Below are 18655 nucleotides of genomic sequence, written 5' to 3'. Positions count from 1 at the left end.
CTAAGCAAAGAGAGAGCCTAAAAGCAACATAGACCAGAAAGGAACACAGACAATATACGGTAACAGTCACCTTACAGGCAATACAATGGCACTAAATTCCTATCTTTCAATAGTTACCCTGAATGTAAATGGGCTCAATGCCCCAATCAAAAGACACAGGCTATCAGACTGGATTAAAGAACAAGACCCATCAATATGCTGTCTGCAAGAGACTCATTTTAGACCCAAAGACACCCCCAGATTGAAAGTGAGGGGGTGGAAAACCATTTACCATGCTAATGGACACCAAAAGAAAGCTGGGGTGGCAATCCTTATATCAGACAAATTAGATTTTAAACCAAAGACTGTAATAAGAGATGAGGAAGGACATTATATCCTACTTAAAGGATATATCCAACAAGAAGATATAATAATTGTAAATATCTATGCCCCTAACATAGGAGCAGCCAATTATATAAGGCAATTAATAACAAAAGCAAAGAAACACATCGACAACCATACAATAATAGTGGGGGACTTTAACACCCCCCTCACTGAAATGGACAGATCGTCTAAGCAAAAGATCAACAAGGAAATAAAGACTTTAAATGACACACTGGACCAAATGGACTTTACAGACATATTCAGAACATTCCATCCCAAAGCAATGGAATACACATTCTTCTCTAGTGCCCATGGAACATTCTCCAGAATAGATCACATCCTAGATCATAAATCAGGTCTCAACCAGTACCAAAAGACTGGGATCATTTCCTGCATCTTTTCAGACCACTGAATCACAAGAGGAAAGTCAGAAAGAACTCAAATACATGGAGGCCAAAGAGCATCCTACTGAAGAATGAATGGGTCAAACAGGAAATTAAAGAAGAATTTAAAAAATACATGGAAACCAATGAAAATGAAAACACAACTATTCAAAATCTTTGGGATGCAGCAAAGGCAGTCCTAAGAGGAAAGTATAGAGCAATACAAGCCTTTCTCAAGAAACAAGAAAGGTCTCAAGTACACAACCTAACCCTACACCTAAAGGAGCTGGAGAAAGAACAGCAAATAAAGCCTAAACCCAGCAGGAGAAGAGAAATAATAAAGATCAGAGCAGAAATCAATGAAATAGAAACTAAAAGAACCGTAGAACAGATCAACGAAACTAGGAGCTGGTTCTTTGAAAGAATTAACAAGATTGATAAACCCCTGGCCAGACTCATCAAAAAGAAAAGAGAAATGACCCAAATCAACAAAATCATGAATGAAAGAGGAGACATCACAACCAACACCAAAGAAATACAAACAATTAGAAGAACATATTATGAGCAACTCTATGCCAGCAAATTAGATAATCTGGAAGAAATGGATGCATTCCTAGAGATGTCTCAACTACCAAAACTGAACCAGGAAGAAATAGAAAACCTGAACAGACCTATAACCACTAAGGAAATTGAAGCAGTCATCAAAAATCTCCCAAAAAACAAAAGCCCAGGGCCAGATGGCTTCCCAGGGGAATTCTACCAAACACTTCAAGAAGAATTAATACCTATTCTTCTGAAACTGTTCCAAAAAATAGAAATGGAAGGAAAACTTCCAAACTCATTTTATGAGGCCAGCATTACCTTGTTCCGAAAACCAGACAAAGACCCCATCAAAAAGGAGAATTACAGACCAATATCCCTGATGAACATGGATGCAAAAATTCTCACCAAAATACTAGCCAATAGGATCCAACAGTACATTAAAAGGATTATTCACCATGACCAAGTGGGATTTATCCCTGGGCTGCATTGTTGGTTCAACATCCGCAAATCAATCAATGTGATACAATACATTAACAAAAGAAAGAACAAGAATCATATGCTCCTCTCAATAGATGCAGAAAATGCTTTTGACAATGTACAGCATCCTTTCTTGATCAAAACTCTTCAGAGTATAGGGATAGAGGGTACATACCTCAATATCATAAAAGCCATCTATGAAAAACCTACAGCAAATATCATTCTCAATGGGGAAAAACTGAGAGCTTTCCCCCTAAGGTCAGGAATGCGGCAGGGATGTCCACCATCACCACTGCTATTTAACATAGTATTGGAAGTCCTAGCCACAGCAATCAGACAACAAAAAGAAATCAAAGGCATTCAAATCAGCAAAGAAGAAGTCAAACTCTCACTCTTTGCAGATGATATGATACTTTATGTGGAAAACCCAAAAGGCTCCACCCCAAAACTGCTAGAACTCATACAGGAATTCAGTAAAGTGGCAGGATATAAAATCAATGCACAGAAATCAGTGGCATTCCTATACACCAAAAACAAGACAGAAGAGAAATTAAGGAGTTGATCCCATTTACAATTGCACCCAAAACCATAAGATACCTAGGAATAAATCTAACCAAAGAAACAAAGGATCTGTACTCAGAAAACTCTAAAATACTCATGAAAGAAATTGAGGAAGACACAAAGAAATGGAAAAACGTTCCATGCTCATGGATTGGAAGAACAAATATTGTGACGATGTCAATGCTACCTAGAGCAATCTACATATTCAATGCAATCCCCATCAAAATACCATCCACTTTTTTCAAAGAAATGGAACAAATAATCCTAAAATTTGTATGGAACCAGAAAAGACCCCGCATAGCCAGAGGAATGTTGAAAAAGAAAAGCAAAGCCGGCGGCATCACAATTCCGGACTTCCAGCTCTATTACAAAGCTGTCATCATCAAGACAGCATGGTACTGGCACAAAAACAGACACATAGATCAATGGAACAGAATAGAGAGCCCAGAAATGGACCCTCAATTCTATGGTCAACTCATCTTTGACAAAGCAGGAAAGAATGTCCAATGGAAAAAAGACAGTCTCTTCAACAAATGGTGTTGGGAAAATTGGACAGCCACATGCAGAAGAATGAAACTGGACCATTTCCTTACACCACACACAAAAATAGACTCCAAATGGTTGATAGACCTCAATGTGAGACAGGAGTCCTTCAAAATTCTAAAGGAGAACACAGGCATCAACCTCTTTGACCTCAGCTGAAGCAACTTCTTCCTAGAAACATTGCCAAAGGCAAGGGAAGCAAGGTCAAAAATGAACTATTGGGACTTCATCAAGATAAAAAGCTTTTGCAAAGCAAAGGAAACAGTCAACAAAACCAAAAGATAACCTACAGAATGGAAGAAGATATTTGCAAATGACACAACAGATAAAGGGCTAGTATCCAAAATCTATAAAGAACTCATCAAACTCAACACCCAAAGAACGAAGAATCCAATCAAGAAATGGGCAGAAGACATGAACAGACATTTTTCCAAAGAAGACATCCAAATGGCCAACAGACACATGAAAAAGTGCTCAATATCGCTCGGCATCAGGGAAATCCAAATCAAAACCTCAATGAGATACCACCTCACACCAGTCAGAATGGCTAAAATTAACAAGTCAGGAAACGACAGATGTTGGCGGGGATGCGGAGAAACGGGAACCCTCCTACACTGTTGGTGGGAATGCCAGCTGGTGCAACCACTCTGGAAAACTGTATGGAGGTTCTTCAAAAAGTTGAAAATAGAGCTACCATACAATCCAGCAATTGCACTACTGGGTATTTACCCCAAAGATACAAAAGTAGGGATCCGAAAGGGTATGTGCTCCCCGATGTTTATAGCAGCAATGTCCACAATAGCCAAACTGTGGAAAGAGCCAAGATGTCCATTGCCAGATGAATGGATAAAGAAGATGTGGTATATATATACAATGGAATATTATGCAGCCATCAAAAGGAACGAGATCTTGCCATTTGCAACGACGTGGATGGAACTGGAGGGTATTATGTTGAGTGAAATAAGTCAAACAGAGAAAGACATGTATCATATGATCTCACTGATATGAGGAATTCTTTATTGTAGGAAACAAACTGAGGGTTGCTGGAGTGGGGGGTGGCGTGGGAGGGATGGGGTGACTGGGTGATAAGACACTGGGGAGGGTATGTGCTCTGGTAAGTGCTGTGTATTGTGCAAGACTGTTGATTCTCAGATCTGTACCTCTGAAACAAATAATGCAATATATGTTAAGAAAAAAAAAAAGAAGAAGAAGAAGGTAGTGGGAGGGGAAGAATGAAGTGGGGAAAATCGGAGGGGTAGACGAACCATGAGAGACGATGGACTCTGAAAAACAAACTGAGGGTTCTAGAGGGAGGGGGGTGGGAGGATGGGTTAGCCTGGTGGTGGGTATTGAGGAGGGCACATTCTGCATGGAGCACTGGGTGTTATGCACAAACAATGAACCATGGAACACTTCATCTAAAACTAATGATGGGGATTAACATAAGAATAAAAAAAAAAGAAAGAAATTGGGACTCACCGGAGTGATGAAAGTAAACAAATAGCTCTAATTTTGGAAAAACAGTTTAAATATCTTAAGTTTCAGGGCTTTTTAGAACATTCAAAGACTTATTTGAGTATTCTATCCATTCAATTGAGTGACCCAAAAAACAATAAGATGAGTCTGAAAATTACAACTTCATTCACTTTAAGAAATTTGTCTGTGTCATCAGGTATCCAGAATATGATCCTCGTTAGCTGTTTTTAATTTTATTAACACCTTCCAAAGTATTGAAACCTGATCCACATTAATTAATTGATTAATTTTAATTATAGTGCTTGATTGCAAATGAATACTTTGCAGATGGGAAAGAACTCTTACTAAGAAATGGCACAGAATCAATAGAGAAGTGCTGATTATAACATAGAAAAGAAAAGCCATAGGGTTGCCTGATGCGGGTTTTAGTCTTGAACACAGTTTCTTTTCTTTCTGTGCCTAGAGCTCATTAGACAGATGAATTTTCCCCCTGATTACAACACCCACAAAAGGGCCAAAGCAGAGAGAAAAATCCACCTTCACTTGGTTTCAAATTAATCTGAAACCCTTTGGGCCTCAGTAGGTGCCCAAGGCACATTCTGCACCCATGTTATTTTTAGTTCAACGCTATTCTTCTTTTACTGGAAGCAAGATTGAAAACTGTCATGACTCTGAGCAAACCTGGTTATTTCAGAATACAGGCTTTCACAGCATTTCCCTCTAATGGCCCAGATTAGAAAAGAAAGGTTGTTTATACGTTTAAAAGGCCAAGGTCTCCTGAACCATCAAAGCAGTGGCTTGTGGTTTTAGAGCAATACCACTTCCTGCTGTGTGTAATGGGTGAGTGCCTATAGACTGTGCTGGAGCTGGGCTGCCACTGGGCACTGATGCTAATTGGCATTCTGCAAGGGACACTCAAGCAGTGTACAAGCCTTAGCATTTTGTTTCATTTAGAGTGAAATATACTGTAAGTAACAAAGGACACATATACCTTCAATGCCTTCTATCTGGACATTTCTTTTTCAGTGGATGGACTCATAGATCAAATGCCATTCATTATGTCACTTCCCATTTCTGTACTGGCAACCATTTATAATATTTCAAGTAATAATAATAAAATAGTTATTTGTAATTTGAATTTCACTCTTTGGAAAGGTTTATTGGAGAGAAAATATGTTGAATTTATTTTATGAATCAAAATTTTGCTCCAAGAAACTGTAAACAGGAGAATGCACGTAGTTCTAAACCCCTCCTCCCACTGTCTGATGACCTTTCTGACATTCCAGGCAGCTTGGTGCTCCCTTATGGCAGTCCCTCAACCTCCACACACTCTGTTTGTCTCCTATGCTTTGTTCACTAGTGGGTAAAGTTGGTTACCTTTGTGTTTGCTTATTGTTCTATAATTCATGCTCTGCTTATTTCCTCAAAATAATCATGTGTTAATAATGATCTCAGGCATATTGGGTGAAAGAAGAGTACCTTTCTCAATGCATTAGATGTGCAGAGCATCCTGTGACATTCATGAGAGACTTTTGCCTGAAGAAAGAAGGTAAAATCACAGAACAAAAAAGGTACTGTCATTAATGTGAATCTTTATCAAGTCATGGAGTTAGGGGCTCTTTCTGTATGAGGCAAGAGTAGAACTGAAAAAGCTATGATTAGAAACTAGAGCAGGACTATAAATACAGCCTCACTTATGATATAATTAACCAATAATGATACTGCAATATTAAAACTATTTGTGGTCATTTATTTCACTTTTAGTACTAATTAATCTTTTTCTATGAAGCAAGACTCTGGCTAACTCATTTACTCTTTCTGGGCCTCAGTGTCTTTATATGCAAGAGAGAGAATGGATTCTAAGGCACCTTCCAATTAAAACTATAGTGATTGTTCTATGATTTATGCAGTATCGAAAAAATTCTCCTAATATTGGAGTCTTATTAAAGTCAAGACTTAATAATAATCCTTGGGACAATGAAACAAAGTAATTTAAGAGTCAGTTTCTGTTCTCTCAACAGTTACATAAACCCAGTTAATTACTCCCCTAGTATCATACACATTTGACCAATTTACAAAGCTGTTGCTCCACTCATCTTTGCTTTCACATTTTTAAAAAATTGAAGTGCTCACCTCAAATTAAAATTACCTTAAATTCATACATATTTTAAATTAGTCATAGAGCAGTTTTTAAGAAAAGGAAGAAGTATGTCATAAACTTCAGGAATTATTACTATCATGATTAAATCTATAATGTTTACAAAATGTTAGCATAATTATTACAAGGGGAATAATTTTTCATCCTTTTCCCTCTGGGCTTTCTATTCTAGAATTTTAAAAACCAAACCATTCAATTCCTTCCCCATGCTTTTTCTGGAATTTAAGTGTGATTAGGGTTGGGAGTCTTCAGCACTGGTTGTAGCCTTTGTCCTGTATGATCTGCATTTTCAGCAAGCTTCCTTCCCTGTCCTTTACCCTATACCAATGAACAAATGGTTTTAAGAAGTATAGATTTCCTTATGGAAAATTTCTGGGCATATGTTAATAAGCTTTAAATTAAAAAATGGGATAATATGAATATAATGTGTGTGTGTGTGTATGTTAGTTATGTAGTTATGACTAGGTAATAAATAAACAGAAATAAAAAGAGGTTAAGTAACTTCACTAGTGTGTGTCACTAGTGTGAATTCAAACTCCATGCTGGGTACTGGCCTGTAACTTACTTAAGATCCTCTTGGATTCCATTTTGATTCAGATATCAAAGAAAAACAAGTATTGGGGAGCCTGGTGGCTCAGTCAGTTAAGTCTCTGACTCTTGAGTTCAGCTCAGGTCATGGTCTCAGGGTTGTGAGATTGAGCCCCGTGTCATGCTCTGCAGTGGGCATAGAGCCTGCTTAAGATTCCCTCTCTCCCTTTGCCCCCTCCTCTGCTCTTAAAAAAAAAAAAAAGGAAAAACAAGTAGACATCCTATTTATCATCTTATAGGCTCATGTATCTGCACACTTGTGTATCTGGAGGTAAGCCTATTACAAATTATAAAGATGTGACCTAGTTGTAGTAGAGGCATTCAGGGATATACATGAATATTCATAACTCACTGAAAAAGACGTGTGTGCTTAGAAAAAAATCATTGATTGTGCACTACACATGGACACAACTCACCCCTTCATTTTAAGTCACTCTAAGTCACTCTGTCATGATAAAATCCCAGATCCTTATGATGCTTATCCAGTAAATATGAGATTCCCTGTCACCTCCCATGTACACAAATTGCTCCAGTGTCCCCCAACTCTCCCTATCTCCCTATGTAACCTTATCTCTCTTACTCCCTTAATTTTTTAACAAATTCTCTGTATTACTATTCTCATTTCCCTGCATTTGCATGGACACCAGCCACTGCAGTCTGACTTAGCCCCTACTCGTCCACTGAAAATGCTCTCAATAAGATCCAAAGAGTGTACAATTGTCTTCTCTAACTCCATCTCTTTTAGCATTTGACACTCTTGACTTTGCTCCCCATGCTCTCAAATGTGAATTTGGTGACACAATTCTCCATTTGTTCAGCCTTTACCTTCCTTATTTTCCCCAGTGCATTCATATCTCAGTGCTGAAGAGAACAAAGACTGCTTTCTCAGTTAGGTTGTATAATCAGTGTGTTGTCTCACTCTCTTCAGGTAGCCAGGCAGTCAGGACAGTCTCTCTGAAGCATGCAGGTCACAGTGGCAGAGGGAAAAGTGAGCCCAGCAAAGAACAAACTGGCCACAAAAACTCTGCCATTTCATTTCTACCACATTTCATTGGCCAAAGCTAGTCACATGACCGAGCCTGACTCCCACCGGGCAGGGAAATACAATCCTCATTTTGAGAGTGGAAGGAAAACAGATACTAGTGGGGAATACCTCCTCCTCCAAGCTTTCCTTTTGTCCAGTGACTTTTTGTTGTCTCCTGCCCTATAAATCCTCTTTTCTTACGTGTATGATCATTATGGTAGAGTTTATCCACAGTCAGGGTGTGGAATCATCCTAGAAGCTGGTAAGTCTAAAATCTCTACCTACAGTCATCATCTCTTTTCTGAATTTCTGTCACTTTGTCCAAGTTTGTATCCATCTAAGTTTTAGCAATTCAAGAGATAACTCTTAGGGTTGTGTGGAAGGGTGAGAAAGTAGGATGAGACAGATAGGGATGGGCAGGGGGGAAATGGGAAGAGTCCAAGGTAACACAAATAAAGGTTCATATGTTTAGCAGGTTCACTTCTTAGTTGGAAGTTTTATTATAATATTTCTCTTTATCTGTAAAATGGTAATAATAATAATTCCTACTTAATAAGATGGTTCTGAGGACTGAATTCATATATGTAAAATGCAAGAATGGTGGTTGGCTTGTAATTTTTTACCTCAGAGTTTTAGCATGAGAGGAAGCTTAGGTATTATTTATTCTAACCCTCTACTTCTACAGATGAGAAAAACAAGGACAAGAAAAATGCAAAGATTGGCACAAAGTTGACAACTAGCTTTTGGGTGGACCAGCTCTAGCATTCAACTTTCCCAATGCTCCATTCATCCACATTTCAGGGATACTATATTGCCATTTTTTATGTGAACTATAAAAATTCAAAGGCAGGAATGCAAACCAATGTTATTCAGTCATAGCAGAGATTTTCTTCTGATTGTACTCCATTGCTAGAATCTGACATGTTTCATTATAAGTACTACTCTATAGAGGAGTCATGTGCTGGAGAGTTTGCACTCTCTTGAGACAAGCCAAGATCTTGTGGCAGGATTTGGTCTATTGGTTTAATTTGGAAAGTTGCACATAACTTTCTGGTATCCCACAAATTAAAGTAGAACTACTATAATTTAGTTCCTAAGAGTACTGTGTGAAATCAAATTTTATTGCATTACTATTGTTGTAGCTATCCTTAAAAAATATTCTTTTTTTTAAACCAATATCAATATGTGGAAAAATTCAGAACTAGTCACATGCAGCCAAAGTTTCTGTTTGTTATAAACAGAGAAGAATCTTGAATGTAATAAGTTGTTTGGGCAAATCTGTTTTTGTCTGCTGTGACCAACTGTCCATTATATCTGTGTCCATTATGGACAGCATGTAATTTAAGAGCAGTGGTTTGTGAAGAATGAGGCAAATGCCAAGGTTGGGAGGGAAACCTAAGTTACTCAGTTAACCAAATTCATCTTAAAATACTTTTAATTTTTCAACAACCTACTAATCTCTGCATACTTGGCTTTGCAAAGTTACAAAATCAAAATGCTTTATTCAACTAAAATATATACTTCATAGGGGAAAAAAGATCCCCCTACCAGGAATATATAATTTAAAAATTCTGTGTTGAGAAGATTTCAGAGAAATCTATAGAGACACAGGCCCAAGAATACAGATCTAATAAGTTATTTAACTAAAGATTATAACACAGGGGAAGACCTGTGAGCTTATGAATCTGTCAGCAAATCTGCTAGCAAACTTGCTTAGTTTTAACCCTGGAGGAAGACATTATCTTCATTATGTTAGTCAGGAAATAAAACTACAATACAGACACTATCTCTGTTCTCCCAGGCTGTTTTTTATTTTTTATTTTTCCATACAAACATCTTTTAAAAGACAGTATGGGAAAGAATTGCCACTGGAAGTATAGAAACCCCATGGAGAATTGTCATCAAACAAGTTTGTTTCTTTTTATTGCTGTGTGGTATTCCATGGAATGGATACACCACAATATATTTGTCCATTCAACAGCTGGTGGGCATTTGGGTTGTTTTTGGGTTTGGCTCCAAAATATTTTACAAAGTGGTTATCATTTTGCACTTCCAACAGCAAAATACAAGAGTTTCAATTGCTCCACATGTAAGTCAGCACTTTAATTTAAACCCCTCTTCATATGAACTAGTATCTCATTGTGGTTTTAATTTGAATTTTTTATAATTTAAACCCCTCTACATATGAACTAGTATCTCATTGTAGTTTTATTTTGAAATTTTTAAGGAATAAAACTATTGGATCTTTTTATGTTATTTGCCTTTTTTTTTTTTTGTACCATCTTTGGTTAAATTTTCATTCAGATCTTTCTTTTTAAGAATCTAGTTAATTGTCTTCTTAACATTGAGTTGTAATTTTTGACATAGACTCTCTTTGACCAAACTTCAGATAGATTCTCAGGCCCTCCTTTTGTTTTTTGTTTTGTTTTTCCTTTTTTAAAAATTTTGATCTGTTTCACCCATTAGATTTGTCTGAAGAACAGCTTCCCATGTTTAAAATTTTGGGGAAAAAGGAATCTTTGGACCAGTTGGTCCCTAGAATACTAACACCCTATAGGTCTTGTGTTCCTCTAATTGGCCCTTCCACCTGGCAGAGCCTCCTGCATGCCTCTGAAGAATACAACAGAAGGTGCTGGGAAAGGAGAGAGGGACATGGACTCAGCAGCTGCACCACCCTGGACTCTTCTCTGTACACCCAGGGAGGAGCAGTGCTCCCAGCAGGGCAGCCTCTAGGTGAGGCTCCTTTTTCTCCATGGCCTGCAGCGCCTGGCCCCACACCTGCACATGCAGGAGCCCTCTGTCTCTATCCAGTACCCATGGTGCTGGATGTGCTGTAGAAGCCTGTTGACCACATCCAGCGTCTGGTCCTTCTCTAGCACAATGTCATAAGAGTCTGTGTTGTGCTTCGGCCGCTCTTCCACCTTTCATTCAAGAAACTAATCTTGAGAATGCTTTCCACACCAGGAATCACATCAGCCATAGTGAGGTCCCCCATGGAGTCTCCCAGCAGGAGGATGTGGTTTTGCCCTGAAGCTGCTGGAAGTACCCAGAGTTCTCACAAACAGAGCTGTTCTTATTGTCTGTGCATATGAGCCGGCTCTTGAATCCCTGTAGGAAACTGTCTTTCTCAAAGTCCATGTAATTATGGACACAATGTGGATGATGGGGTGGAACACTTTCATCTGTCAGATAATCTCCTCTAGGATATCAACAATGCCTGTGGAAAAGATGAAAAGAGGAAGGTTATGTTGGTAGAGGATATTGAAGAACGTCTTGTATCCCTCCCTAAGCATTGCATTGGATTCTTTAACCACCTGGGCTATCTCAAACTTCTGAATCTTCTGCTGGCATGGGAGACATCTGCTTTGGTCCACCAATCCATCATATGAAGTAATTTCTCTATGATGGTCCAGTGTGGGTCAGTCTCAACTGGGTAATGGTAGTGAAGGAGCCCCTTGAGCTCATTCCAGTACTGCTCACTGATAATCTTGCTGCTATCTAGAATGTTTTAAGAAGTCCATCGCTACTTACAGGTCCATCCATTACGTGCAAACCTGCTCAAGGTCAAGTCAAAATCAGAAATGACCTGTAAGCCTCTCCTCCACCCCTGCGGAGGGTGCCAACAATCTCTTGCACTTGCCCAGGCTGCCAGCATCGGGGCCCTGGCCTTCATCAGGGTTCTCACCTGTCCCGAGACCCAAGAGAAGCACTGACCCCTGCTCCACACTGGGCCCAGGGGGAGCTCAGGACAGCTCAGCAGCTTTGTAAGGCTGGGGTACAGGGGTGGGGAGGGGGATGAAGGGGGCTCTGGCCTGACTCAGGGTGCTTACTGGCCAGGGTGGCATGGCAGGGCCCCCGGGGAGGGGGAAGGGTTTGGAGAGCCCTGGGAATCCAGGCCTGCCCCTGACATTTCCTTCTGCTTCACCTCTCTGCCATGGCACTCCTGGCTCTTTTTTGATTAGGCCCCATCCTTGGTCCTTGTCTTTAGTCTTCACAGTCCAATTGTGGCAAGAATGTTGCTAAATTAGTTGATAGAGAATCCTCTATCTTTGATATCTGATCACCCTTGATTATCTAGTCAAATTCTTCATCCTCCATTCTTGATGTCTAAGCTCTTGGCCTGCCTTCAGCAAGAATCTTGTACAGACAAGATGGTCTTAAACAGGCAGTGTAGCAAGAATAACCCTACCCTTGATATCCCTTCATAAGTGATTTTCCATCCACCAACCCCTTCACCTGCTTGATATCTGTAAGTCCCCAGCTATCTCTGCTGTATTAAGATTTGGGCCAGATCTCTCTCAGTTGTGATAGTCCCAACACCATTTGAAATAGTTCTGAACAAAATCTTCCTGTTTTAACAAGTGGCAGAATAATTTTTCAACAGTGTTTTTTATGTATTCTAGATACAGTTCATAATCTGTTGTATATTTTGAAAATATTTTTTCCAAGTCCATCCCTGGCATTTTCATTTTTTTATAATTATCTTCTGGAGTACAAAAGTTTTTAGTTCTATTGATGTCCATTTTATGAATATTTCTTATATAGTTCAAGCTCTTTGTGTCTTGTTAGAAATCTTTGCCTAACTCAAGGTCACAAAGATGTTCTCCTGTTTCTATAAAGCTTCAGCTCTTACATGTAGGTTCATGATAATTCTGTATTTAATTTTCACGTATGATGTCAGGTAATGTTCAAGATTCTTTCTTTCCTTTTTTATACTGATATCCAATTGTTTTAGCATTATTTATTGAAAGATTTTTCTTTCATTTTTGAAGTGTTTTAATGCCTATGTCAAAAATCAAGTAATTTTATCAGTGTGGGTCTATTTTTGGATTTTATATTATTACTCCATTAATCTATTTGTTTATCTTTACATTAGTACCACACTGTCTTGGTAATTGTAGCATTCTAGTAAATGTTTTTGAAGTTTTTATTTAAATTCCAGTTAGTTAACCTACAGTGTTTTATTAGTTTCAGGTGTACAATATAGTGATTCAAAATTGCATACATCACCCGGTGCTCATCATGACAAGTGCACTCCTTAATCCCCATCACCTATTTCACCCATCCCCCCATCCACCTCCCCTCTGATAACCATCAGTTTGTTCTTTACAGTTAAGAGTCTGTTTCTTGGTTTGCTTATTTCTCTCTCTGTTCCCCTTCCTTCTTTGTTTTGTTTCTTAAATTCCACATATGAGTGAAATCATATAATATTTGTCTTTCTTTGACTGACTTATTTCTAGTAAGTTTTGATAGCAGGTACTGGAAGTTCTCCAAATTTTCTCCCTCTTTGTCTTCTGCCTATTCTAAGTTCAGTGAATTTCCATAAAAATATTAAATCAGCTTGTCATATTTCCTAATTGTGATTGTGTTGAACAATGGAGTTTCAATGTGGGGAGATTTGGCATCTTAGTAATATTGAGTGCTCTGTTTCTGTTAATGTGTTATATCCCTCTATTTAATTAGGACTTCTTTAGTTCTTGTCAGGAATGTTTTGTAGTTTTCTATGTATACATCTTACATAAATTTTGTTAAATCTATATCTAAGCATTTAATTTTTGATGTCATTGTAAATAGTATTATTTAACTTCAATTTTTTTGTGATATATGATAATAAATTGATTTTTGTTACCTGTGTACTTTGCTAAACTTACGCTAATAGTTGGTTTGTAGATTCCTTATGCTTTTCTAGACAATACTGTTGTCTGTATATAAAGAGGTTTTATATCTTCCTTTTCTATCAGTACTCTTTGTTGTTGTTGTTGTTGTTCATTGCCTTATTACACTGTCCTCCAGCACAAATATGAGTGGAGTAGATGGGAATGGACACTCTTACCTTATCAGTCTGTGGGGGTCATAGAAATCAGGATTTCACTGTTAAGTAAGATTTTAAATGAAGATTTTCTGTTTGTGTCTTTTATCAGTTTATCACATTTTGCTATGAATTTTTAGGATGAATATGTGAATTTTCTCAAATGCTTTGGCGCACCTAATGAGATAATCACATGCTATTTTAAAAATTCTATTATTATAGTAATTGCATTGTTTGATTTTTGAATATTAAGCCAATTTTTCATTCCTGGTATAATTCCCCACCTCAGTCATGCTCTATTATCTATTTTATATATTGTTGCATTTAATTTGTTAATAGTTTGTTAAGCATTTTTATATTTATGTCTATAGTTTTTTTTTCTTTTTTTTTAAAGATTTTATTTATTTGACAGAGAGAAACACAGCGAGAGAGGGAACACAAGCAGTGGGAGTGGGAGAAGGAGAAGCAGACTTCCTGACAAGCAGGGAGCCTGATGCGGGGCTCGATCCCAGGTTCCTGGGTTCATGACCTGAGCCAAAGGCAGCCGCTTAATGACTGAGTCACCCAGGCACCCCTGTCTATAGTTTTATTATATCTTTTTTTCTGGTTCTCCTACCAGAGTAATGCTGTCCTCATTAAACAAACTGGGAGATGTTGTCTCCAGTTCTATTTTCTGAATGAATGTCTATAGACCTAGTATCCTTTTTTCTTAAATATTTCATAGACTTCACTGGTTGAGCAACCTCAGCTTGGAATTTTCTTTGGGGAATATTTTTAATTATGAATTAAATTTTTTAATAGTTACAGGGCTATAGCACTACAGAAGTTTTTGTCTGCTTGTCTGTTCTATCAATTACTGAGGGAGGAGTATTGAAATCTCTATTATTTGTCTATTTCTCCCATGAATTCTATTGGATTTTAATATTTTCATCTCTGAAATTGCCATTTGAATCATTTTTATATCTTCCATTTCTTTCTTTATTATGTTTATTTTTTCTTTACATTCTTAAGCATATTTATAATATTCTAATAGCTGTTTATTTTATTATTTTATTGAAGTATAATTAACATACAGTGTTATATTAGTTTCAGGTGTACAATATGATGATTCAGCAATTCCATTCATTTATCAGTGCTTATCAAAACAATAGTATTCTTAATCTTCTTTATCTATTTCACCCATCCTCCCACCAGCCTCCCCTCAGGCACCCACCAGTTTGTTTTCTGTATTTAAGAGTCTATTTTTCTGTTTGTCTCTTTTGTTGTTGTTGTTTTTTCATTTGTTTTGTTTCTTAAATTCCACATATGAATGAAATTGCATGGCATTTGTCTTTTTCTGTCTTATTTCATTTAACATTATACTCTGTAGGTTCATCCACGTATTTGCAAATAGCAAGACTTCATTCTTTTTTATGGCTGAGTAATATTCCATCATATACATATCTATATATATTTATATCTGTCACATCTTCTTTATTCATCTATGGATAACATGGGCTGCTTTCATACCCTATCTTCTAATTACACTGTTTCTTCATTTTGTGTCTGTTACTAATGATTATTTTTCCTCCTATTATCAGTATGTTCCTGCTTCTTTGCCTGGTAGGTTTCTACTGATTACCAGATGTAGTAAATTTATATGTTGAGCACTAGAGTTTGTTTCATTCCATTAAGAAATGTTGAATTTTTGTATTAGCATGCCGTTACTTCCATATTATTTCAGTTCTGTTAAGCTTACTTATTATCTTGAATATGGCATATACATAGCAATCTCTACTCTTGGGCTAACTTTCCCCACTACAATGGCCACACCCTTTTGAGGAGTTTTTCTAATGCCCCACATATGATGAGGTCTCTTTACTTTGGCTGAAGAAACACAAATTGTTCCCATCCTTGTGTTACTCTGAGAATTGTTTGGTCAATTACTTTCTGGATGTTCTTTTCAAACTTATGGAGATTCCAGACATTGACTTAAGCCAGTACTCAGACACAGAGGATTCCTCAGCCAATGTCTGGAACTGTGTGTGTGTGCATGTGTATGCATGTGCATATATGTCCCTGTTTTCTAGTATTCTGTTTCATAATTTCTAGTTGCATCAGCTTCACTGAACTGTGTCTGTCTCCTTGACTCAATAAAGCATCCCATTTCTATTTGGGTTCTCCCCTCTGCTTTGCAGCCTGAAAACTACCTTTAGGAAGTAAGCTTGTTCACTTCTTCCTTTTCCTCCTGTGTGTATGATGTCCAATGCTTATCCATTGTTTCTTCATATATAGTTAAACTTCCTTATTTACAAATTTTATTTTGTAATTCACCTGCTTATATAAATATATTTGTAATCCCAAAATTGATACTAGCAGTGCTTTTGCACCATTTGCAGCCATGTGCAGGGTAGGGGAAAGTTTGAGTTGCCCAACATGCACTTTCCCAGCTGAAAACCAAGAGTATGCACTGCCTTCTTGTTTCAGTTCTCACACTCATAAGCAAGTGTTCTTTTCCCAGTCTGTTGAGTGTCACATTTTTTGAATTTTTGTGGGTTTTTTTTTTTTTTTTTTGGTTGGTGATTTCACTGTTTAAAATGGCCCTTCAGCATAGATAGTGTTGAAACACTATCTGATGTTCCTAAAAACAGGAAGCCTGTGATGTGTCTTAAGGAGAAAATATGTCGGTTAGATAAGCCTCATTTAGGCATCAGTTATACTGCTATTGGCCGTGAGTTCAAGGCTAATGAATCAAAGAATATATGAAATAAGGTATATTGAAACAGAAACACACCTAACACTAGATTTCATACTGATGGGTTGATGGAAATGTTGTAACTAGTATCTCTGGTCTATTTCCTTCTTCATTTAAAACATACAACTACATTCATCTCTGCCCTAAGTGAATATATATATATATATATATATATATATGCATTAGAAAAGTTAATTTTAAAGAAAAATATGCATTTAACATTTCAAACAAGATCTCTTTCTTCTTCCCCCCCACCAAATAATTAACACTAAGTAACTTCTTGATAACATGCAATCCTTGTTTCTGTTTCCAAATGTGCACTAGACATGTTGTTATATTTCTAATTTCTTGACAAACCAGTAATTAGTTTAGTAATTAGATTATAAGCTGGGTACTTCTTGTATCTGTCATCAAACTCATGGTCACAATGGTCACAATCTCCAGACATCCCTACATTAATAATTGTCTGTATTTAGGTGTGTCTGTGTAACTAGATGTTTGTCTACCTTTTTTCTTTTTTTTCCTTTTCAACTAGTTTCTTATTTTATCAACTCTTTTTAAAGTCTTTTTTTAATTTTCATTTTTATAGATATATTCTTCATTTTTGGCTTCCTTCCACTGTGTTCACTTTTATTTTTGTATAAATTTTACTTTCTTTACAATTTTGGGATCAAGTGTCTTCTAATAAACAGACCAAAATACATCCAGGACCAAGTGTATCACCCTGTTCTGTCTACCTGTTTAATTATATTGTCTCTTTTTTCCTTTTTGGTTTCTGATCTCTTCTTATTTGTCTAGTGTATATTTCACTAGAGTTGTGGTTGATTATTTTTTGTTGTTGTTCTCTCATTCATCTATTCTTCTCTGGAGAAAATGACAAGAAGGAAAAATTCCCAGAAAAAAGAACAAGAGACAGTACTCACTGCCAGAAACTTAATAAATATGGGTATTGGTAAAATGTCAGAGCTAGAATTCAGAAAACAATTATAAAGATACTAGCTGGTCTTGGGGAAAAAAAGCAAAGAAGACACTAGAAAATCCCTTTCTGGAGAAATAAAAGAACTAAGATCTAGTCAGGTTGAAATCAGAAAGGGTATTGCTGAGATAAAATCAATAATGGAGGCTCTTACGGCTAGAATAAATGAGGTACAAGAGAGAATAAGTTATATAGAAAGTAAAATTATGGAGAACAAAGAAACTGAGCAAAGGAGAGATAAATGATTACTGGACCATAAGGGGAGGATTCAAAAGATCAGCGATACCATAAATTGAAGCAATATTAGAATTATTGGGGTCCTGGAGGAAGAAGAAAGGGGGAGTAAAAGGTATATTCAAGCAACTTATAGCTGAGAACTTCCCTAATGTAGGGAAGGAAACAGTTATTCAAGTCCAGGAGGCACAGAGAACCCCCTTCAAAATCAATAAAAATAGATCAAGACCCTAACATATAATTGTGAAGCTTGCAAATTTCAGAGATAAAGAGAAAATCCTGAAAGAAGCTCCAGACAAGAGGTCGTTAACCTACAAGGGTAGGAACATTAGACTGGCAGAAGACCTATCCATAGAGACCTGGCAGGCCAGAAAGGGCTAGCATGATGTATTCAGGGTAGTAAATGAGAAAAATATGCAACCAAGAATTCTTTATCCAGAAAGGCTGTTATTTAGAATGGAAGGAGAGATAAAGAGCTTCCAGGACAAACAGAAACTAAAAGAATTTATGATCACTAAGCCCTTCAAGAAATATTAAAGGGGATCTTGTAAGCAAAGAGAGAGCCAAAAAGTAACAGAGATCAGAAAGAGAAAGAGAATACACAGAAACAGTGATTTTACAGGTAATACAATGATGCTAAATTAATATCATTCAATAGTTACTCTGAATGTAAATGGGCTAAATGCTCCAATCAAAAGACACAGGATATCAGACTGGATAAAAAAGCAAGAACCATCTATATGCAGTCAGCAAGTGACTCATTTTACATCCAAAGACACCTCCAGA

At 37.2% G+C, this 18655-nt stretch overlaps 1 pseudogene; it reads right to left on the bottom strand.

Moving 5' to 3' along the window:
- Nucleotides 1–10845: 10845 nt before the first annotated feature.
- Nucleotides 10846–17107, bottom strand: LOC123840322 (7-methylguanosine phosphate-specific 5'-nucleotidase-like; annotated as a pseudogene).
- Between the last annotated feature and the right edge of the window lie 1548 nt (nucleotides 17108–18655).

This window comes from Mirounga angustirostris, unplaced genomic scaffold (genome assembly GCF_029215605.1).
Source record: "Mirounga angustirostris isolate CCGP_5_RB_7025 unplaced genomic scaffold, mMirAng1.0.hap1 SCAF_5, whole genome shotgun sequence".
Lineage (NCBI taxonomy): Eukaryota > Metazoa > Chordata > Mammalia > Carnivora > Phocidae > Mirounga > Mirounga angustirostris.
The sequence above is the reverse complement of the archived record's forward strand: the minus strand, read 5'-3'. Positions and strand labels throughout refer to the sequence as shown.